The sequence below is a fragment of the Vicugna pacos genome, chromosome 15, assembly GCF_048564905.1.
Source record: "Vicugna pacos chromosome 15, VicPac4, whole genome shotgun sequence".
Taxonomy (NCBI): domain Eukaryota; kingdom Metazoa; phylum Chordata; class Mammalia; order Artiodactyla; family Camelidae; genus Vicugna; species Vicugna pacos.
In genome coordinates this window covers 33,954,903-33,980,078 of record NC_133001.1, presented here as the reverse complement: position 1 = coordinate 33,980,078, position 25,176 = coordinate 33,954,903, and the positions used below count along the sequence as shown (strand labels likewise).

General features: G+C 33.4%; 1 protein-coding gene and 1 pseudogene across 3 annotated transcripts in view; both read right to left on the bottom strand.

Moving 5' to 3' along the window:
- SOS1 (SOS Ras/Rac guanine nucleotide exchange factor 1) overlaps positions 1-25,176 on the bottom strand; it is a 137,480-nt gene that overhangs the window by 88,087 nt on the left and 24,217 nt on the right. The window lies entirely within an intron of this gene.
- LOC102543574 (large ribosomal subunit protein uL23 pseudogene) lies at positions 8,683-9,323 on the bottom strand (annotated as a pseudogene).

Below are 25,176 nucleotides of genomic sequence, written 5' to 3'. Positions count from 1 at the left end.
TGGTATTCAAAGATATTTAATAGATCAAATGATCCAAATTATTCAAGACCATACAGAATAGGTTATACTGTCAAATCTCACGACAGCTTTCAGAAGCTATCTACAGCTGATATGCACTGAGGGTGTGTGTGTCTGAGAGCAACTGTGCACTTAAAATTGGGTTTAAAGTAGTTGGGGGATTTCTCTTACATGAAGTTTTCAAAAACATTTAGTACTTAGGTTTACTGAGACAGAAAACTTCATATATTTCTTCAAATGCACTTACTTAGGTAATTTAAATTGAGTAAATGCAAAAACTTCACGAAAAATACAATACAAAAACTTCACTAAAAATACAATAAGGATTATATAAGGTCATGACAGTAATTCTTTTAAGGTATAATCACCATATTCAATTAAAGATGCCACCCATTAAATTTTAAACCTTTCTCAAGGACTGCTTGCTTCTATCTGGACAGTTCACTGTCTCTAGTAATTTCTAATAGATTCAGAAGCAACTTTGTTCACTATTACTATCAGATTTTATGGAATCTGGAAAAGCAAAGGGATTAGGTCTGTATTAATTCTTAGTTGTTTGATACGTGAGTCCTCTAACTGCATTCAGGAACCCCTTGGGTAAACTGCCAGAAAACACCATATTGAATTCTGATGAATCTTTAATAGCCTTTTCTAGCTAATGGCTCTCTGAAGAATTAGAAAGTCTTCTAGACTGCACTTGTCACATTTTGAGCCCAGAACTGCTACTTTTATTTGCAAATATAATGAGATAATTTGAAATAAAATTGATATTCTCAAAACCTTTACCGTAGCAAATAATAAAAATTTGGATTATTAAGTCCCTTTTTGAGTGTTATGACTGTCTAGTTAATGTATGATGTTTTAGGTGCTTACTTAAAAATCAAAGCAAAAATCGTTCGTAAAAGAGAAAAAATTGAAAGAGACAATGATAAATCAGAGAGCTTAAATCTTTTCCATAAATAAAATTACTGAAAATATTTTCTCATTTCTTGGAACCTGTTAATTAGCCTTTAGGACTATGTATGTAACAATCTCCCTACCCCAACTCCCCAGCTCCTCTTATTTGCTGGGGACATAAATATCAATTAGGACGTGGCATCTACCCTCAAGGAGTTCAGCTCACAGAGGAGCTTAGACATATAAACAACTGACTTAACACAGTGGGATGAGGTCAAAATGGAGTTATATTTAAGATACAGTGATGGAAAAAAAAAAAGTGACCCTTGCTGATGGTACGTGAGGAGTATCAGAAGTCTTTACAAGTGAAATACATTTGAACTGGAGCACAAAGGATGAATAACGTATGACAAGCAGCAGTTAAGTAAACAGGGCTTTCACTTAAAGAGGTAGCATATAAAGTCATAAAGGTGAAGACACATGATTTTATGTGCTAGGGAAACCAATAAAGAGTTGGACCAAAGAGTACATGTGGGAAAAACTAATACTAGAAAGGGTAGGCTTGTGTGTCAAGCTAAGAAGTTGGGAAGTGATCAGGGAAGGAGAAAATGATTGAAGGGTTTTAAACAGACACTGACATAAATTAGATCTGTTTGCTGAATTATCTCTCTGTGTCGCATGAAGGATAGGCTAAAACGAAGATGAAATACAAAGAAGCAAAAGTAGTTGGAAAGATGCTGCATGCTCTGTAAAAAGACATAATGAACGTCTGAAACAAGGTAGAAGCAGCAGGAGATATAAAAGAAATAATGAGGTACGTCTGGGTAATTATTTAAGGGGTAAGGCTGCAATGAGAAAAGCACTAACTGAGCCAGGATAGGAAATACTAGACGAGAACAATATTTTTCAGAAAGATAAGGGATTCAGTGGCCATCATCAAAAAGTCTACATATAATAAATGCTGGAGAGGGTGTGAAGAAAAGGGAACCCTCCTACACTGCTGGTGGGAATGCAGTTTGGTGCAGCCCCTATGGAAAACAGTGTGGCGATTCCTCAAAAGACTAGGAATAGATTTACCATATGACCCAGGAATCCCACTCCTGGGCTTGTACCCAGAAGGAAATCTACTTCAGGATGACACCTGCACCCCAATGTTCATAGCAGCACTATTTACAATAGCCAAAACATGGAAACAACCTAAATGTCCATCAACAGGTGACTGGATAAAGAAGATGTGGTATATTTATACAATGGAATACTACTCAGCCATAAAAACCGACAACATAATGCCATTTGCAGCAACATGGATGCTCCTAGAGAATGTCATTCTAAGTGAAGTAAGCCAGAAAGAGAAAGAAAAATACCATATGAGATCGCTCATATGTGGAATCTAAAAAACAAAAACAAACAAACAAAAACAAAGCATAAATACAGGACAGAAATAGACTCATGGACAGAGAATACAGACTTGTGGTTACCGGGGGGGGGGGGGGGGGCGGGGTAGAGGGTGGGAAGGGATAGACTGGGATTTCAAAACTGTAGAACAGATAAACAAGATTACACTGTATAGCACAGGGAAATATACACAAAATGTTATGATAAATCACAGAGAAAAAAATGTGACAATGAGTGTGTATATGTCCATGTATGACTGAAAAATTGTACTGAACACTGGAATTTGACACAACACTGTAAAATGATTATGAATCAATAAAAATGTAAAAAAAAAAAAAAAAAGAAAACAAATTTACAATCACCAAAGGAGAAAGGAGGGGCAGGGGTAAATTAGAAGTATGGGATTAACATATACAAACCACTAAGAGATAAGCAATAAGGATTTACTGTATAGCACTGGGAACTATATTGTAATATTGAAAAATAATCTGAAAAATACATACCTATGTGTGTATGTCTGTGTGTGTCTAACTGAATTACTTTGCTGTATACCAGAAATTAATACAATATTATAAATCAACTATAGTTCAATTTAAAAAAAATTTAAGTTTTAACACTTTAGTTTAAGGTTCTTATAACATACTTTATCTAGGGAAACAAAGTTGAAATTGTTTTTTTACAGATAAGTGGTTTTAAAATTTTGATTGTATTTAATTTTTTTTTGGTTAAGGAGAATTATTTGCCCCAGTGGTGTTTCAAATACTCAAAAAGGAAAAACAACCTAACTATTGTGTGTTTATGATAGAGATAAATTTACTTATTAACCTACAAGCTGTCATAACTGCAGAAAGTAAACAGAACTTATTTAATGACTATTTGCAAATAACTTAGTACCAAAATTCAAGATTTTTCTTTTTTACTAATGTGAAAAGATCAATGGTGTCATAAACAGAAAGAAGAATGCATAGGATATTACTTACATGTGAAATGTTAAAAAAAAAAAAGACACAAATGAACTACTTATTATTTATAACTCAGATGACTGATTTCTTGAATATGTAATAAGCACATTTGACTGTCCTTTATGATTGGATTACTGCATTCTGTTGTTTCTTATTTTGTGGTTGGCTTTAGTCCTTTGATAACTATGTAAGTTTAAAAGCTAAAGCTCTAAACTGTTCTTAGAAACAATGAACAGTACATATATGTAAATTTTCCAAAATGTGCAGTATATTGTATATATGTATTTACATGCAATATATTTACTGAATATGTGCAAACTATCAATTTTATTTAATAAAACTGAAAACTGGAAAAAAAAAAGAGTAGAGTCAGCTATTCACCATAAAGGAAAAAAAGATCAATGGTTACAATAAAATGATTGATATAGGTAAAATTTATTTTAAGACTACTTATCATATATTTGGCCATGTGAGCAAAATATAAATAAATTAGAAATCTGAGAACCTAAACATATTGTAAGAAGAAAGCTTGGACTATTATATTTGGCCAAAAAAAAGTGTATATACAAAAACAGTAAAGATAATTTAAATTTTTACTATATTTTAAAAATACACAGCTTACAGCAAAAAAAGAAATCCCTATAAATTATAGGAAATGTAGTTACTGAAAAACTCTACCTCAACTATTATCTGAAGAAATTTTAAATTATAGTAAGAGATATTCACACAGTAAATTTTTTAAAATATACACATACATTTAATGCTTTATTCCAAATAAAAGTGCAAATGACAATATAAGCTTGACATCTTACTACAACCAGAGAGCAAGGAAGCTCTCAAAGATGAATGGGTCATAATAAAAAAAAAAAAAAAAATACAGGAATATCACAAAAAGGCTTCTTATTGGCAAGATGGACTAATTCAAAAACAAAATCAATTGTAACTGATTGAAAGACAATAAATTTATTAAAATCAATAAGGTCAAAATTATGCTAAAAAAAAAAACCTCTTTGAAAAGTACTGGAAATAACTGGAATGCCAATTCCTTTTCCTGAAAGAACTAATATACACCCTTCTTTTCCTGTCTGAACTATACTCCAAGATAATCAAATAGCCCTAGTTGATGAGGAATTCTCCCTTACAGAAGGATTCGAGATAACAAATGTAGAAGAAATGCAAAGTTAGAAAATCATCCATTTGCAACCTGAATAATATAAGTTCAGACATTAATTATCAATAGATGAAACCATTAAAGAGCTGATCTCTATAAAGGAGGGCTGAGGCTGTCACCTTCTGAATCCCCTGGTCAATATTAGCATCACTAAAACTGGGACCAGACTGATGCAGTGTAAAGCCCACAGCACCACCTGTGAAGTACTCAAAATTAAGACAGATAAGAGGAACTAGTTAGGTATTACCATAAGAAAGTAAACAGAAAAATTCATAATGTTGGACATTTTGCAGGACAAGTGATCTAGTTCCTTCAACAAGTCAATTGGGGGAGGAAGGTCTGTAAATTAAAGTAAAATGGGAACTACAGATAAAACTAAAGTACAATAGTCTTTTTGAGCATATCTAACTTTTTCTATGAATTGAGTATATCTTATTATTCAAAGTACATGAAACATTCTACTTAGACATATCTAATAAGTGTCCTGTGTAAGCACATAACTAACTGGTGGTTAATTCAGAAATATTCTCTCACCCCTAATAAAGCCAAGTCCTTATCCTATCTATACTACAAGCTCTGTAGGGCCAGTTGAGAATCATTATTCATAATATTGCCTCTTTAGGAGACCATTTCAAAACCCAAGCAATTTGCCAATTTGAGTTTGAAACAACTCATTAAGTGGGAACTGGCAGCATATCTAGGCAGTAATTCAAGTTTTTCTTCTTAAAATAATTTTTTACAATCTCACTGAAGCTTTTTATTTAATATTTTCCCAATACAAGCATATGAAATGATCCTCAAATTCAACAAAATCAAGAGAAATGCAAATTAAAGAATCAAAAAGGTATTATCTTGCTTCAATGAGACTAGCAAAAGTTTAAATGATCAGTAACACCTGTTGTTGACAGGCATGCTAGGAAAAGGTTATTCTATTACCTTGCTGGAAGAAATGTGATAACAGACTTTTTGAAAAAAGTAATCCAGCAACCACTATCAAAATTAAAAATAAATATATTCTATGGTCCAGCAAACACACTCTTAGGAATGTCTTGAGGAAATAAAAGGATATGCATACAAAAATTTTACTGTAGCACTGCTTATACTGACAAAAAACTAGGAAGTAAATGTCCATCAGTAAGGGAATCTTTGAATAAATTATGAATATTATTGTTATGAGCTAAATTGTGTCCCTAAAAAGCTCATATGTTCAAGTCCTAATTACCAGTACTTCATAAGAATGTGACTGTATTTGAAGACACAATCTTTAAAGAGGTAATTAAGTTAAAATAGGGCCATTGGGGTAGGCCCAAATGCACTATGACTGGTATTCTTACCAGAAGGAGAAATTTGGGCACAGACATGCACAGAGAGAGGACTATGTGAAGACACAAGGAGAAGACAGCCATCCACAAGGATAGAGAGAGGCCTCAGAAGAAATCACCCCTGCCAACGTCTGGATCTTGGACTTCTAGTCTCCAGAATTGAAATAAAATAAACTTCTGTTGTTTAAGCTACCAAGGGCGTGGTGCTTTGTTATGGCAGCCCTGGTCAACTAATATAATAACTATGTACTTGTTAATAAGAAGCAAGCAGAGCTTTGCCATTTGACAGATGTCCACAAGGTACTCTTGAGTAAGACAGAAAACTTAAAAAGTACAGAAAATGCCTAAAAAATAGTGTACACACACTTGTATGTGCGTATAATGTATTATAAATATATATGTGTACATGAACACGACAACATGGAGAAAAATATGGGATGACATATTCTAGGTTATTATCACGGGTTAGAGGGACCTGGCAGGGCAGGAATATGGATGGAAGGGAAGGAAAAAAAGGGGGAAGAATAAGCCAACTACTCTCCCCCTTCAAAAAAAAAAAAACAAAACTGACTGAAAATAATCATCACGTTAATGCACTTTTGTAACACTTTATGTATATGTAAAGTAAAATAGAGTTTTAATTGAATTTTTCATTTAAATAAAGACTTTCATGCTTTTCTGCTGTGTGTACATTAGCCATGGAAAAGACAATATTCAAAGTCCTTTCCCTCAGAAAATATCTCCACACATCAAATTCCAAACACATGTCAAGTGCCAAGGTCATATCATCTTTCATTTATTTTGCTTTTTTAAAATATCATCTTCCCAAATTTTTATTACTTTCTATGATTACAGAGTTTCCACCAATAAAACAAAGAACTGACTCAAAAAAAGAATCTCAAAGTTTTTCAATTCTTCTTCAAGCATTTTCTTAAATACGCAGAGTCTTCCAAATGTGACAGAAATCTCTTATCAATAATGTCCTGACAAAGGTAGCAGCTCTTTATAAAATTGCCATTTTTTTCAACCCCAGTGTCCCCAATCTATTCTATCCTAATTTAAGTTTCGAATCTATTCTAAGATGCATCTTTAAAGCTGGAAAAGCAGTTCCTAATACACGTGTGTCTGTTTATTTTTTGGCAGTTTCCCTAAAAATATCAACAGATGGCAGTTTGTGACTTGAGTATCTTTCTAATAAGATTCACCAATTGACTGCCCATAACCTCTAAGCACTGGGTTCTAAAATCTAGAGCATCAAAGGCATAAAAGCAGAGAAAACTTATTCAGTCTTCTCCATACAGATCAGATTCCTTGATGTATGATCACTAACAGTAAGTTGATTTACCAGATGAACTAAATTAATTTCTCCACATTTAGATACTTTTATTTCTAGAAGATAAAATGGTCAATGTCATCTGTGAACTCCAGGTGACATTCTTATAAATTTTATCCATTTTCAGACTGAGTAAATGAGGCTCTATCACAAATATGATAATACACACCTGCATGTGTTCAATAGATACTCTGCTAGATACCAGGAATATAAGACAGATACAGTCCCTCCCCTGCAGAGCTTAGAAGTACAAGAGGGGAACAAGACATTAAATTAAAAACAAAAAAAACATGGTAAGAGGCAGAACAGTAAAGAGGTTAGGTGTGGGCTAAATTGTCTAAATTCAAATGTTAGTTCTTCAAATTGATCAGGGTATATATATAACCCTGAGCAAATCCTTATTAATCCTTTTATAATATTATGTACCAGTACACTGTCAATATTTACTAAATGTTAGCTGTAGCTATTAACTATTGTTCTTACTAAAGTAAAGGATGCCATGAAGCTACAAAAGGGGGTCTAACTTAACCGAGAGGTTCTGGAAATGATTAAAGTCAAAACCTGAAGGGTGAATAGAATTTAGGTGAAAAGTGGACTGATGAAGTAAAAGGAATGATATTCTAGGCAAAGGGAATAGCATGTACAGACACGAAAGGGAGAGTGAAGAAAATGAAATTAGAGAGGGTTAGGTAGGGCCCAGACCACTAGCCAGATGCACCAGAAGTAGATGCACTTACTAAGATGAGAAATACTGTAAGAAGCAGATTTTTTACTAACTGGGAGAGCAACAGGGAGATTAAAAGTTTAGTTCATTATGCTTCATGTCTTTTTAAGTATAAATGACATACAACATTAGTTTCAGGTGTACAACATGATTCAACATTTGTATATTCTGTGAAATTATCACTACAATATATCTAGTACCACCTGTCACCATAAAAACTTATAAACTTGCTTTCCTTATAATAAGAACTTTTAAAGATTTACTTTCTGATATACTATGTTCTTGGATTGGAAGAATATTGTTAAAATGACCATACTACCCAAGGCAATCTGCAGATTCAATGCAATTCCTATCAAATTACCAATGGCATTTTTCACAGAACTAGAACAAATAATTTTAAAATTTGTATAGGAACACAAAAGACTCTGAATACCCAAAGCAATTCTGAGAAAGAACAGAGCTGGAGAAATCAAACTCTCTAGCTTCAGACGGTGCTACAAACCTGCAGTCATCAAAACAGTATGGTACTAGCACAAAAACAGACACATAGATCAATGCAACAAGACAGAGAGCCCAGAAATAAACCCACACACTTATAGTCAATTAATCTATGACAAAGGAGTCAAGAATATTCATTGGAGAAAAAGTCTCTTCAATAAGTGGTGTTGGGAAAACTGGACAGCTACATATAAAAGAATGAAATTAGAATACTCTCTAACACCATATATAAAAATAAACTCAAAACAGATTAAAGACCTAAGTGTAAGACCACTTACTATAAAACTCCTAGAGGAAAACATAGGCAGAACACTTTTTTTTAAATTGAAGTATAGTCAGTTACAATGTGTTAATTTCTGGTGTACAGCATGATGTTTCAGTCATACATAACATACATATATTCGTTTTCATATTCTTTCTCATTATAGGTTACTACAAGATATTGAATATAGTTCCCTGTGCTAGACAGAAAAAACTGGGGTTTTTTTTATAGTGAAAAAAATTTATATTTAGAATTAGCCAGCTTGACTCAGTTTAGATGATTCCAATTTTGTTGGCAATATCCAAAGCATCATAGTCAGGAGCCAATCGTACATATGCATTCTTCTCTCCACTAGGTCTGATCAGGGTGTTGACTTCAGTCACGTCAATGTCAAAGAGCTTCCTTACAGCCTGTTTGATCTGGTGCTTGTTGGCCTTGACATCCACGATGAACACGAGCATGATGTTGTCTTTTATCTTCTTCGTGGCTGACTCAGTGGTCAGGGGGAACTTGATGATGGCATAGTGGTCAAGCCTGTGTCTCCTAGGGGCACTCTTCTGAGAATACTTGGGCTACCTTCTGAGCTGCAATGTTTTGGGCCTTTGGAAGGCAGGTAACAAACAGATCTCTTTTTCTGTCACTGTGGATACCTTTCAGCACTGCTTTCTTGGCCGTCAGAGCCTGTGCTTTGGCTTCGGCTTTGGGAGGGGCAGGGGCTTCCTTCTTCACTTTTGGCTCCATCTTCGCAAAAAGGCAAAAATTTGTTTTTTAATCTATTTTGTATATTGTAGTTAATATTTGCAAATCTTTAACTCCCAATTTATTCCTTCCCACCCCCCCTTCTCTGCAGATAACCATAAGTTTGTTTACTATGTCTGTGAGTCTGTTGGCAGAACACTCTTTGACATAAATCACAGTAGTATTTTTTTGCATCTGTCCCCTAGGGCAAAGGAAACAAAAGCAAAAATAAACAAATGGTACCTAATTATACTTATAAGCTTTTGCACAGCAAAGGAAACCATTAATAAAATGAAAAGACAACCTACAGAATGGAAGAAGATATCTGCAAATGATATGACCAATAAGGGGTTAATATCCAGCATATATAAACAGCTCATATAATTCAACATCAAAAAAACAAAAACTGACTTAAAAACGAGCAGAACAAAATAGACATTTTTCCAAAGAGGAAGTACAGATGGTCAACAGGCACATAAAAAGATGTTCAACATCACTCATCATGAGGGAAATGCAAATCAAAACCACAGTAACGTATTACCTCACACCTGTCAGAATGGCTATCATCAAAAAGAACATAAATAAACAAATGTTGGTGAGGATGTGGAGAGAAGGGAATCCTTGCACACTGTTGATGGGAATGTAAATTGGTGCAGCCACTGTGGAAAGCAGTATGGAGGTTTCTCAAAAAACTAAAAACAGAATTACCATATGACCTAGTAATTCCACTCCTGGATATACACCTGAAAAACAAAAACAAAAACACTAATCCAAAAAGATACATGCAGTCCAATGTTCACAGCAGCATTATTCACAACTGCCAAAATATGGAAGCAACCTAAATGCCCATCAACAGATGGATGGGCAAAAAGGATATGATATACACATGATGGAATACTACTCAGCCATTAAAAAGAATGAAATCTTGCCATATGCAGCAATGTGGACAGACTTAGAGGGCATTACGCTAAGTGAATTAGGTCAGACAGAGAAAGACAAATACTGTATGGTATCACATGTGCAACCTAAAAATTACAAAAAAACTAGTGAATATAACAAAAAAGAAGCAGACTCACAGATATAGAGAACAAACTAGTGGTTACCAGTGGAGGTAGGGGAATAGGAGATAAAAACTATTGGATGTAAGACAGGCTCAAGGACATACTGTATAGCACAGGGAATATGGTCAATATTTTGTAATAACTGTAAATGAAAAGTAACCATTAAAAGTTGTATAAAATATTTAAAAATTTAAAGTTTAAAAAAGTGAAAAATAAGTAAGATTTACTTTGTGGGCAACTTTCAAACTTACAATAGAATATTATGTACATGCTGTACATTATTTCCCAGTGACTTCTTTACTCTACATGCTGTACATTTCATCCTCATGACTTCTTTACTGGAAGTTTGTATCTCTTGATCCTCTTTACCCATTTTGCCCACTTACCTCTAACCTCTGGCAATCAAAAATTCATTCTCTGTATCTCTGAGTTTGGCTTTATTTTGTTCATTCATTTTATTTTTTAAATTCCACATGTAAGTAAAAAACATAAGGTAACTAGTCTTTCACAGTCTGACTTATTTCATTTAGCACAAAACCCTCAAGGTCCACCCATGCTGTAAATGGCAAATTTTCATTCTTTTTTATGCCTGAGTGGTAGTCCATTGTGTATGTATACACACACACTGCATTTTCCTTATCCATTCATTGACAGACACTCAGGTTGTTTCCATATCTTGGCTATTGTAAATAATGCTGTGATGAACACAGGGGTGCAGTGATCTTTTCAAATTAGTGTTCTCATTTTCTTCAGATACACAGGCAGAAATGGATGTGTTGGATTATACGACAGTTCTATTTTTAGTTTTTTGAGGAACCTCTATACTGTTTTCCATAGGGGCTCCACCAAATTACATTTCCAACAACAGGGCACAAAGGTTCCCTTTTCTCTACATCCTTGCCAAAACTTGTTATTTCTAGTACTTTTGATAATAGCCATTCTGATAGATGTAGAGTGTACCACGTTGTGGTTTTGATTTGTATTGCCCTGGTGATTAGTGATGTTAAGCATCTTTTTTAATGTGCCTTGTTAGTCATCTGTATGACTTCCTTGAAAAAAATATCTATTCAGAACCTCTGCCCATTTTAAAATCAGATTAGTTGTTTTTTGTTGTTGTTATCAAGTTGCATGCATTCTTCACATATGTTGGATATTAAGCTCTTATTAAGCATATGATTTGCAAGTATTTTCTCCCATTGCAATAGGTTGCTTTCTTATTTTGTTAATGGTTTCCTGTGCAGAGTTTTTCAGTTTGATGTATTCATTTATTTTTCCTTTTGCTGCCATTGCCTTTGGAGTCAGATCCAAAAAGATATTGCCAAGCACAATGTCAAGGAGCTTACTGCCTATGTTTTCTTGTAGTTTTATGGTTTCTGATCTTATATTCAAATCTTTAATCCATTTTGAGTTAAATTTTGTGCAGGGTGTAAGTTAGTGGTCCAGTTTTCCCAAACTACTTAATGAAGAGACTATGCTTTGCACACTGCATATTCTTGCCTCCTTCGTTGCAAATTAATAGACCATCTATGCATGGGTTTATTTCTGGGCTCTCTATTCTGTTCCACTGATCTGTTTGCTTTTAAATCAAAACCATAGTATTTTGATTACAATAGCTTTGTGGTATAGTTTGAAAGCAAGGAATGTAATGCCTCCAGCTGTGATCCCTCTCAGGATTCCTTTGGCTATTTGGAATCTTTTGTGGTTCCTTCCATAAAAATTTTAGGATTATCTGTTCTATCTCTGTGAAAAATGTCATTGGAATTAATAGGGATTGCATTGAATTTATAGCTTGCTTTGGGTTATATGGACATTTTAAGAATACATTAAAATTGTTCCATCTATGAACACAGGATATTTTTTCCATTTCTATGTGTCTTCTTCTATTTCTTTCATCAGTGTCCTGTAATTTTCAGTGCACAGGTCCTTTCATCTCCTGGTTAAATTTATTCCTAGATATTTTATTATTTTTGATGCAACTGTAAATGGGACTGTTTTCTTAATTTCTCTGAGAGTTCATTGTTAATGAATAAAAATGCAACAGATTTTTGAATACTGATTTTGTACCTTGCCACTTTACTGAATTTGTTTATTAGTTCCAACAGTTTTTTGGTGGAGTCTTTAGGGGTTTCTATATATAAAAATCATATCATCAACAAACAGTGACAGTTTTACTTTTTCCTTTCCAATCTGGATGCCTTTTATTTATTTTTCTTGCCTCACTGCTCTGGACTTCCAATAATATGCTGAATAAAAGTGGTAAAAGTGGGCACCCTTGTTCCAGATCTTAAGGGGAAAAGCTGATGTTAGCTGCTCTGTCAGTTTGTTAGGCTTGTCATATATGGCCTTTATTATATTGAGGTACATTCCCTTTATACTCACTTTATTGAGAGTTTTTATCATAAAAGATTGAATTCTGTCAAATGCTTTTTCTCCATCTGTTGAGATGATCATATGATGATCTGATTGATCTGGAGTTCATTATGCTTGAAGTATCGGTGACACATGAAATTAGCAAACAATCAGTTTCATATATGAGTAACAAGCCTGAAATTTTATTTTTAATAATTTTATCATATTGTGCTTCTAGCCTATCAAAATAGCAAGAAGTAGTTAGATATTAAATCAATGTTAAAACAAAAATGTGGGGTAGGGTGGTAAATTGGGAGTTTAGGATTTGCAGATACTAACTACTATATATAAAATAAACAACAAGGTCCTACTGTACAGCACATGGAACTATATTTCTTGAAGTAACCGATAATGAAAAAGAGCACGAAAAAATATATATGTATGTGTATAACTAAATCACTACGCTGTACACTAGAGACTAACACAACATTGTAAATCGATGATACTTCAATAAAAAAAGGAAAAAAAACAAAAATGTAACAAGAAACCAAATAAAACTTTTTTCCCTCACAGATATCCCATATCATTCAGCAGAAATTAAAGGCATTTTAAGGCTATGAAAACTATAGTCCAGTAAAATGTGCCTTTACCCCACCAATTCCACGATGGTAGACAGTAAGGCTACAGTGGGTATCAGTGTAAAACAAGAATGTCAGAAGTGGCTCTTACCTACATCTTTCTACTATTCTATAACATGGCTGGGTGTCCCTGGCAAAGAAGGGAATCTACTGACTACTGGATTCAAATGTGACAAATATATTCTTCACAGGGAAGATCTAAAAGAATAATGAAAAGTATACTACGCAAAATGGTTTGGAATAGAGATCATTTCAATTCAAGAGAAGAAAACAGCCTCGGCAAATTTAAGAGGACTGAAATTATTTCAAGCAACTTTTCTTACCACCATGGTGTGAAACTAGAAATCAACCACAGCGGGAAAAAAGAGAAAAACACAACTGCATGGAGACCAAACATGCTACTGAAAAACCAGTGAGTCAATGATGAAATCAAAGAAGAAATTTAAAAAAGCCTTGAGACAAATGACAATGAAAACACAACCACACAAAATCTATGGGATACAGCAAAAGCAGTCCTAGGAGGGAAGTTCACAGCAATATAGTCCTTCCTCAAAGAACAAGAACAATCTCAAATAAACAACCTAATCTATCACCTAAAAGAATTAGAAAAAGAACAAACTTTGCTAAAGTTAGCAAAAGGAAAGAAATAATAAAAGATCAGGGAGGAAATAAATAAAATAGAGATTTAAAAAATCAATCAAACCAAGAGCTGAATTTTTGAAAGAGTGAACAAAATCATGAAAACTCTGGCCAGCTTCACCAAGAAGAAAAGAGAGAGGACACAAAGAAAGAAAGAAAGGATAACGGAGAAATTACAACCAATACCACAGAAATACAAAAAACTGTAAGAGAATACTATGAACAACTATATGGCAACAAATTGGACAACCTAGAAAAAATGAACAAGTTTCTAGAAACATACAGTCCATTAAAACTGACTTAAAAAGAAATAGATATATTGAGCAGACTGATCACTGTAAGTGAAATAGAATCAGCAATAAAAAATGTCCCTGCAAAGAAAAGTCCAGGACCAGATAGCTTCACTGGGGAATTCTACCAAACATACAAAGAATTCACACTGATCCTTCTCAAAATCTTCCGAAAGACTGAAGAGGAGGAAATATTCCCAAACTTATTTGATGAAGCAACCCATCACCCTGATACTCAAACCAGACAAAGACACTAACAAAAAAGAAAATTACAGGCCAATATCATTGATGAACATAGATGCAAAACTCAACAAAATAATAGCAAATAAAATCCAATAAAAAAGATCACATACTATGATCAAGTTGGATTCATCCCAGAACACAAGGATAGTTCAACATACACAAATCAATCAACGTTGATACACCACATCAACAAAAGAAAGGACAAAAATCACATCATCATCTCAACAGATGCAGAAAAGGCATCTGATAAAATTTAACACCCATTTATGATCAAAACTCTTACCAAAGTGGGTACAGAGGGAACATATCTCAATATAATAAAAGCTATTTATGACAAACCCACAGCCAGCAAAATACTCAATGATGAAAAGTTGAAAGCCTTCCCACTAAAATCTGGAACAAGACAAGGATGCCCACTCTCACCACTTCTATTCAACACAGTACTGGAAGTCTTAGCCATAGTAATCAGACAAAAAAGAAAAGAAAAAAGAAAGAAAGAAAAGGAATCCAAATTAGAAGAGAAGAGGTAAAACTGTCACTGAAAGTGGATGACATGATACTATATATAGAAAACCCTAAAGGCTCCACAAAAAAACTGCTAGAGTTGATAGAAGAATTTGGAAAGGTAGCAGGATACAAGATAATCAGTTGTATTTCTTTACACTAACAATGAAATATCACAAAAGGAAAGTAAAGAAACAATCCCTTTTAAAATCACATCCAAAAAAATCCTTGGAACTCTTCCTTATACACTGTACTCTCTCTAAATGATCCAGTCCATTATTTTACCAACTATTCACTGACAATTCCCTAACTTTTATCCCAAATCTTAACCTTTCCCCTGAACTCGGATATACAGTCTCCTATACATCTCAATTGACTGTCTAATAATAGTCTCAAACTTAACACAACCAAAACAGAATTCTTGGGTCTCACTCCACCCTCAGACTATTCCTCTTCAAAATTTTCTCATCTCAGTAAATGGTACTACCTTCATTCAGTCAGCACAGGCCAAAAATACAGCAGTCAACCTTGTTTCCTCTTTTCATTTACCCCGATACATTCTATTTGTTTTATCCAAAATATATCACAGTTCTGACAACTTCTTACCAACTATACTGCTAGTCCACACAACCATCACCTCTTGCCTTCAAGCTGGTCATTTTGTTTCATTCTTGCTCATTAACAGTCTTCTTTCTTTCACAAAGTGACCAGAATTATCTTTTTTAAATTTAAATTTGATTTCGTCCTTTGCTTAAAACCTTCTAATGGTTTACCATCACTAAGTATATAAGCCCCAACATGAAGTGGTCCCTTTCTACTTCTCCTGGCTTATCTCTTATCATTCTTCCTCATAAATGTAACACTCTAGTCATACTAGTTGTCTTGATCTTTCTTGCACACACCAAGCTTGTCCTGATTCAAGGTGTTTAGCTAATCCCTCTTTCAGAATGTTTCTTAACCAGATTTTTGCATGGTTGGCTCCTTCTGAACATTCTGGTCTCTTCTCAAATGTCACCTCCTCAGAATGCATTCCCTGACCACTATTTTTAAAAGAACATCTCCTTTCTTGTCTCTCAGATCCTTTTAAATCACAACCTGCTTCATTTTAATATACTTACTCTTTTGAAATGATAGTTCTGTATTTGTCTATTTATTTGTTTGCTTTCTCTTACTAGAATTTAAGATTCATGAAAATAGACTTCATCTTGTCACCTGCTGTCTCCGTGGTATCTAGAATACTCTGTCATTTTGTTAGTTGGTTGAATGAATAAATGAATGATTAAGAAACAAAAAAACACTAAATGGATTTGTAGTTAAAGAAAAGACAACTCAAAATTTTAAGAAATTAACAGAAACCCCCAAATTTGACATGAATTAGACTTACCACAATATCATGGCCATTAATCTCTAAAAACTCCTTGTAAGCATAAAAAAGTTCCCTCCAGACTCAAAATACAAAGGATTTACCTCTATATTCTTCTACTGTTAAATCAATTTTTCTGAAGTATTGCCTATGTTAAGTTGAAAAAAGAACTATCCTCACTTAAATTTCTATAATTACTAGTATTATTTTCTACCATTTTTTATTCTGTAAATATTCAGATTTTTTTCTCTATGAAAGCTAAATGTGCTTTTGTAGCACTAGCCTGAGAATTAACCACCAGGTCTAATGCTGAGCTGTTGCCCAAAGACTGCAAACACCCCTTCTCTCCAACAGACAATCCCTGTCGTCCAGGCCCTTAACCTGAAACTCTAGAATTTCCCTACTCCTTGCTAATTAAAAGGTTAACACAAGCAGACTTCCACCCCTCTACTGCTTATACATTCTCTTACAAGATTCCCTGTGTTTTCACAACATGCATTCACACTGTATTTCTATCTCAACTTTTAAAAAGAGCAAACTCCATATATTTATACCTTACATTTATCTACTAACAAAGAAATCACAGGTTTTTAAGGCAAGAAAGGAAGATGATATAGAATCTCTTTAAAAGCAAGACGTTTAAATCCACTTAGAAGCTCTTAATTAGCAGTAAAAAAAAAGTCTCTTCAAACTAGGCATTCAAGAAAAACTTCATACATAACCACTCAAATTCCCCAATTAAAGCTTAAAATGAAAATGACAATTTACTTCTAAATATCAAAGTGGTAGGTTATGTCAGAATTCTTACGAGGCAGTATTACTTCTTTTGTAAAATGTGACCGAAACAAGTGGCTCTATGCATTATCCAAAGATCCCAAAACATCAATTACTATAGAAATACTTTAATTTTTTAAATAAATACATTTTAAAAAACTAAATATTTGTTAACTCTAACAATAACAGGAAATTTCTTGTACTTTACCTCTAATCTTCAAATAATCTTGCAAGATAGACACGATTTTTCCCAGTGTGCAGATAATTAAGGGTTACCCAGGCCATTCTTAATATATTTGAGTAAGTAAGAGCTGGATTAAAACCTTGACTATTTAATTTAGCAGCTGTATGACTCTGGACAAAAGATTAAACTTCTCAGTTTTCCTACTTCATAAATAGGGGATAATACCTACAATATAATGTTACAACAAAGATTTAAAAATGAACGTAAACATGCTACATAACTTTAAGGGACTATTATTACATGTGAAGTGCTAATTGAAGTCCTTTCACCATAAATTGTATCCCTCTCTCTCACTCTCTCTCACACACACACACACACACACACACACACACGTTTTCAAGAACATCGCATCAGTTAAGTGGGTGACCTAAGTATATTTATTTCAAAAATTACTAATGCAACAATCCAGGTGTTTTTGTACTACTGTACAAAAAGTGGTAATTTTTTTTTAACTGCAGTCTTTTTTCTTTCAATTGAGGTAACAATACAGTTTTAACTAACTCTTGCTCCTTCTGTGGGTTTACAAAGATAGTTCTCCCTTTAACTAATTGTGGTGAGTATCTGTCATTTCTAGGCACCTTCCAAATAGGACTCTGACTTTCTTTTGAGAAATTACCTCTCCCCTCTATGCAATCTTGGAAAAAGAGGAACTTCTGGTGACCACTTCCCAATCTAGAAGGGCTAAACCCTGCCTCTTCAAGTTCTAGCATAGCCAGGGGGTAGGCATAGACACTCTCCCCTAAAACATAAGCAGGTAATCCCAGGAAGGAAAGACTAATCGGGCATCAGTCACAACAGAAGCAGAGATCCAGCACATCTTTCCATTCAGAAGCTTGCTGCCATGAACCCTGAGGACCTGAACAGAGCTCCCTTGGCTCCCACTAGTTTCTCTGTCAGGGCTGCTTTTCCTCTCTGTGACCCTCTGAGCAGCACCTTCCAACAAATCTCTTTCTATGACCAAGTTCTTTTATTTGCAGCTAAGTACCCCAACTGTTATACTAATGGGAAACAAAAGGGAAAGACCTGGAAATAAACTAGACAAGGAAGGTGAATGAGTTTCCTTCTCATTCTGACATCTAACTTCTGTAAGGTTTTAAGTAAATGTCTAACCATTAAGGTAAAGCAATAATTATTTCCTTAAAATTGAATTTTTAAAGTATTAAGTCATTACAGATATCCAGGATACAAAGTTACATAATTAAATATTTCAGTATCCACTGAACTCTTAACACATAACAGGAAAAAACAGATATTCCCAAATATATATTTTTAACCTGTTAAATAGGAGATAGGCCTTTTCCTAAAAACTTAGTGAGAATTTATCTTTGTTTACTTGGGACTCCTCTATAGCTCATACTATATAATATCACAGCAATTCTGTAAGAGGTATCTTTTTAACTCCTTTATCCTTGGCCTACCACTCAATAAATTGGTGAATTCAGTGAAATATGAAATATCATCTGGAAATCCAACTTCCTGAAAACGTGTAGTTAATTCCTTTTAAGTGAAGAATATTAAGTACATCAAGCAATAAAAATGTACTTTTGGGGAAAAAATGGTGAATATTCCTGACTAGTAGTTTAATTGTTTCAATCATCTAGATTTAAATCAAATCTGCCCTAAACATGTAAAACAATGATTTTCTATTTCTGTTATATTTTCCTAAAGTAACCTACGTGGTTAGGTTCTAGTAACTATAGCAGTAAAGACAATTTTCAGTGTTTTGCAAAGGGGAGGCAGCTTTCTGTATTCTATTAGCAATCCAAACGACTTGGTGCCACTTTCATTTCTACCAACACAGGGCTGGGTCAGAGCCTGACATTAGGGTACTAAGTAAACGTTTCTGACTGCAATGCCAATGCCAAGACAAGTATTAGCAATTCTGCTAAGGGATTCCTATTTTTACATTCAAAACCAGAGGTATGTTTTGCTGGTAGGTTTTTAGAAAATTAAAATGATTTAACACAGTATTTAATGTATTTTCCAAGAAGTCAGAGGGAACAGCAAACACAAAAGCCCAGCACAGGAGACTGTTTAGAGAAACAAACAGCAAGGAGTTCAGTGAGACTAAAGCAGAGGCAGCAGAGGGTTTGGAGATGAGATAAAGAGAGATAGTAGAGGCCGGATCACTTAAGGACTTTGGGATGGAGCAGCAATGATCGAAAGCCAATGAGAAGGTTCTCAGAGCATTTCTACAAGAGTACACTGCTATTTTAAATTCAGGGAACAAAAAATTCATTGCTATGGTTTCAGAGTCCACATTACAAATAAGAAACTACAACTTATAGAGTCTGATGTCAAAGAAAAATATTCATAAATCTGAAAAACCTTTTCCATTTCCAACTATTTATATTCATGAGACTGTATTTGCTACTAAAACAGCAAATCACAACTGACTGAATGCAGAAGCAGATATGAAAATTCATGTTTTGTCTATTAAGCCAGATATTAAAGATTTACAAAATATAAAACAATGATGATAAATTGTTTTGGAAAATATAGTTATTTTAATAAAAATTTTATTGTTAACATGTAACAAGTTTACTTTTCTAAATAAATTTAAAATTTTATTTTCAAAAATATAAATTCATGGGTATAACCCATATACAAGGTGCTCTTTGAGAATCTTAATAATATTTAAGAGTATAAAGGCATCATGAGATCAAAAACTTAAGAACTACTGATCTATTAACTGAAGATGTCTTGGAGTAGCATTCTCCAATCATCATTAATAATTTTGGAGGACTTCTTGTCAAGTTAACTACAGAAAGTCTATTTACAAATAATTCAGTCACACACATCATCCCTGTTCTCTCACCAAAACTCCAAACCATAAACTTATTAGTCCAGTGATTTTCAAAACTTTTACTGGGGAGAGGAGAGCTCCCAAGAGAAATCTCCACTGAACCACAATCTATAATACAAATAAAAGTAAAGGGGGCCTGGTTAAAGTGAAAGTGTTATCTCTCCTGCCTCTAGTTCATTCATCCCCTGGGTACCATGAAGACTCCTTAAGGTACTTCCTAGAATCACACAAAACACAGTTTTAAAAATCTTTATTTTAAAATCACTGCTCAATTTGCTACTTATAAAAGTTTCAGAAAGGTTCTGCCATTGTTTCAAAATGATCATTTTCAACTTTACCCTCCAACAGACACTAGATATATAGTATTTGTATCTATATGTATAGAGAACCACAAAATTGTTTAAATCTCACAGACAACTCTCAGACCCATGAGAATGTTTAAAGATTCTTGAGAAACTACTTGAGGACCAGTGGACAGGTGGAGTTAATCTGAAAAGGCTTCCTGGAGAAAGATACTATGATTAGGCAAGCAGAAAAGTCTTAGCTCAGAGATGAGAAGTTTAGCAAAGAAGGGATAGGATGAGGCATGTTTCCTACGTTATAAGGAGAACTTCAGTGCCAGGCAGTATGGCTCTCAAGTCCTAGAGTTCTACAAGCTACATTCAAAAATCTGTATCTGAAACAGTGAAATAACTATTCCTGAATCTGAGGAAGAAGTAAATTTCTTACTTTAGTAAGTTCCCTACTCCAGGCAAAACTTACAAGGTGAAAACACATCAAGCCTGAAGACTTAATAGGAATACTTGATTCCAAGACAACAATTATGCCAGCTCCACATAATATAAGAATGACACAGGTTAGAGCTGTGTCACTGTTCAAAGAAAACAGAAGTCATTAAGACTTTTAACAGTGAAACAGAAAAATTATTTTAGCAACATTACCGAATGGTTGGAATAGGCTACTGGCTGTATAGAAGTCTAGGCAGGAGCTGACCAAGGACAGCAAGTCAGGCGGTAGTGCTTTCACCATCTATTTTTAGCATTTAATAATGTTTTCCATGCATTTTACAGTGGTGTCTGAGAAGCGATGTTTATATGGAGCAACCTATTTGGCTACTCAAACTCCTATCAAAGAAACAAAGCAGATCAACTAATGTCAGCCAAAAAACCAAAAATCAAACAAACAAAAAAAACAACAAAACTTGCTTAACTATTACCGTGAAGGGCTAAATAAAAAAAGAGATTTTAGAACTTCTGTAATTATTAAAAATGAACATATACTAGCCTATAACCTAGACTGATGAAAGCAAGACGTCTTTTCCCTTAATCAGACGTGGCCAGGAAGATTTTTAAAAGAGAGGGAGGAGGGTGAGCAGGGGTAGGGCGGGCAGCTTTATACTTTTGCTATTACATGTCCTTTACTCATGACTTCCTTTGAATTTTCTATTGGGTATAACATTAACCTGTTCACTGTACTCCATTTTACATGAGTTTATTCATGGAAATCTGTCCCACATCTCACTTGCACACATTTTTAAACATCTATCTTCTTCCTCATGCTTCCTCCACTTAAGAACAGAAAAGATACCTATAAGGGGAGATGCTGATCCCTTATCAGGTACCCCTCATACAAAGGGTACAAAGTTTCAGTGATGTAGGATGAATAAGTTCTGCAGATCTAGCATACAGCATGGTGACTACAGTCAATAATATTGTATTGTATATTTGAAATTTTCTAAAAGAATAGATCTTAAGTGGTCTCACACACAGAAAATGGTAACTGTGAGGTGGTTGAGATTAGCTTGACTGTGGTAATCATTTACAATGTAAATGTATACCAAAACATCACACTGCACACCTTAAATATATACCATCTGTTTGTCATTTATACCTCAATAAAGTTGGGAGAAAAAGAGGAAAAAAACAAAGACATCTATAAAATTACCTTTTAAAGTCTAATTATCTGTCAGACTAAATTCATGTTTTTTCTGGTATATAGTAAAGTAATAAAATACTATCTAGCACAGAATCAACTTTTTAAAAGTCATTTTAAAAATATTAAGCTTGTCCATCAATAGATGACTGGATAAAGCAGCTGTGGTATATTTATACAATGGAATATTACTCAGCCATAAAAATAATGCCATTTGCAGCAACATGGATGGACCTGGAGAATGTCATTCTAAGTGAAGTAAGCCAGAAAGAGAAAGAAAAATGCCATATGATAGCACTTATATGTGAAATCTTGAAAGAAAAAAAAAGACACAAACTTATTCACAAAACAGAAATAGACTCACAGACATAGAAAACAAACAGTTACCAGGGGGTGAAGAGGGTGGAAAGGGATAAACTGGGAGTTTGAGATTTGCAGATATTAACTAATATATATAAAACAGATAAACAGCAAATTTATACTGTATAGCACAGGGAACTATATTCAATCTTACAGTAACTTATGGTGAAAAAGAATATGAAAATGAATATATGTATGTTTATGTATGGCTGAAGCATTATGGTGTACACCAGAAATTAACACAACATTGTAAACTGACTATATATCAATAAAAATATATATACAAAAAAATTAAGCTTATTATTATCTAAAAAAATGTTACCAAGGAGATCTGTATTTGAAAACCACAAAAAATATATTAAATGAAAAAAATTTTTATGTTTCTTCAAACAAAAAAGAATTATCAGAAATAAATTCACTAAGAATTGCCTACATCTACCACTAATTAGCTACATAATCTTGGATTAAGTGATTTAATTACTTGGGGCAGGGAGAAAAGAGATTAGCTGTATGATCTAAGTTCCATTAAGTTCTAATATTCTTTAATTATTAGATATTTTCTGAAGTTCAAGGAAATCTGTGAAAATCTGAAGGGAGACAACCCTAGTAAGAAAAATGTACTTTATACATACAGAAATTTTAAAAGAAACTAAAGAATTCAGCAACTAACCATGGCTAAAAAGCATTAAGAAATTCTTGAATTATGTTTTACTTATTTAGAAATTAACTACCAAAATTTGTTCTAAATGTTAAAACTTCTGACAAAGCAACATTTATATTAGGAATATAAGGTTATTTTTTCAATACAATTTTTTAAAAAATAGAAGTATGTCTCCTTCATAAAAGGTTCAAATAATTTCTTGCTTTTAACTACCAGAAGCACACAGGGAGTAGGAGTTTTCAAATTATGAGCAAGGAATTGAGGATTTTCCAAAAGGTACTCCAAGTACCACCAGGTAAAGGTGGGACATAATTTTATTCACTACCTCTACAAAAATTTTTTTAAAAACTTTTCTTTATGATTTGTCAATATACTGTATTTTTGTTTAACTGCTTAATCTTTGTTTAAGTACTGCTTCTGTGTTTTAAAAGGGAGAGGAATTCATTATTGATAGGAAAGAACAGGATTTTAAAGTCCAAAAGATTAGGCCATGTAGATTCTGGGGAGTGAGACTGGTGGTATGGAAAAAGGGGAAGACAAGGAAGAGATTTTTTACTTTTATTTTATATGTATCTGTATTATTTTAATTATTTGAATGATGAATGCTTATTACTATTTAAAAAGAAACAAGATCCCCCAAAGATCCCCCAAGGAAGATCTCAATCCTTTAAGTTCTTTTTTATTTTTTAAAGAAAGCTACAAAACCAATATGAAGATGCCCATAATTACCAACATACTGATTATTAAATGTTAGTCATTTAAAATTTCTATTTTTTAAATATACTTGTATTTTGAAATACTTTTATTTTTAAACTTGTATTTTTGCTGTAACCAAAGTACCTAGACTAAAACAGCTTAGTATTATGGATTGTTAAAAAGCATTATATACTCATTCTAAAATAGAAACCACAGAAAAAAGTTTTGGCTTATGCATGATACTTTGTTCCACAGTGGTGACTACATGAAAAAATTAGGAGTTACTTAATGGTAGAATAATAAAATAAATTTTGCAAAAAATGGTACTTTAATACTTAAATCATTCTAAAAGGCAGAATTTATTACACATACTAAAATTGTTAATAAAATATCAATAAGCATATTAAGTTGTTTTGCCAACTCCATGGGAGACAAAAATTAAAAAAACAAAAGCAAACTAGAACTGGCTTATTATACAGATCTGAAAATATTTCTAGCTACTTACACATTTCCCACCTTGAAAAGTTTTAAACTATCTCAGGTAAAATGCTAATGTATCACAGATAACTTAAAATATAGTCATAAAGAGACTCCACTCATTTAAGTTTTGGTAGTTTTACAGCATATACATTACAGACCAAAATGTCTGATTCCAAATTCCAAACAGAGTCAATGGAATTAAAAATTACTTTTGCTAACAGAATCTGAAAATATAAAGTGCCCTGGCTTAGAATGGGAGAGAGGAGGATAGATAAATGTAATATTTTTACTTCCCTAGAGACTTTCTTTTTAAGCGTTAGTTGATATATCTATAGCTGCTATGAAGATTTTAAGTATAACTATCATTACCATCTAAAAAGTAGTAGTTTCATTATGAATAATTTAACTAAAACTTTCTAAGTCATTTCTATTTAAGACCAGTACAATACAACTTCAGCTGGGAAAAAATTTTTTTTCACACACATAGAAAATCATATGCAAATACAAGAGTAGATTTTTCTAAACAGATTGGCTTGAATGCAACCAGAGAAAAACACCACCTTATCTATACTAGAAAATAAATTTAAATGACAGAAGATTTCTCATCAAAAACCATGGAGGTTAGAAGGAAGTTAAATAATATTTTTTAGGTACTAAATGAAAAAAGCTATGAACCCAGAATTCTATACCCAGTGAAATACTGTTCTAGAATGAAGAGGAAATCAAAACATTCTCAAGTGAACCAAAATTTTAAAAATGTGTTTCTAGCAGACCTACCCTAAAAGAATGTCTAAAGGAAGTTATCTTAACAGAAGG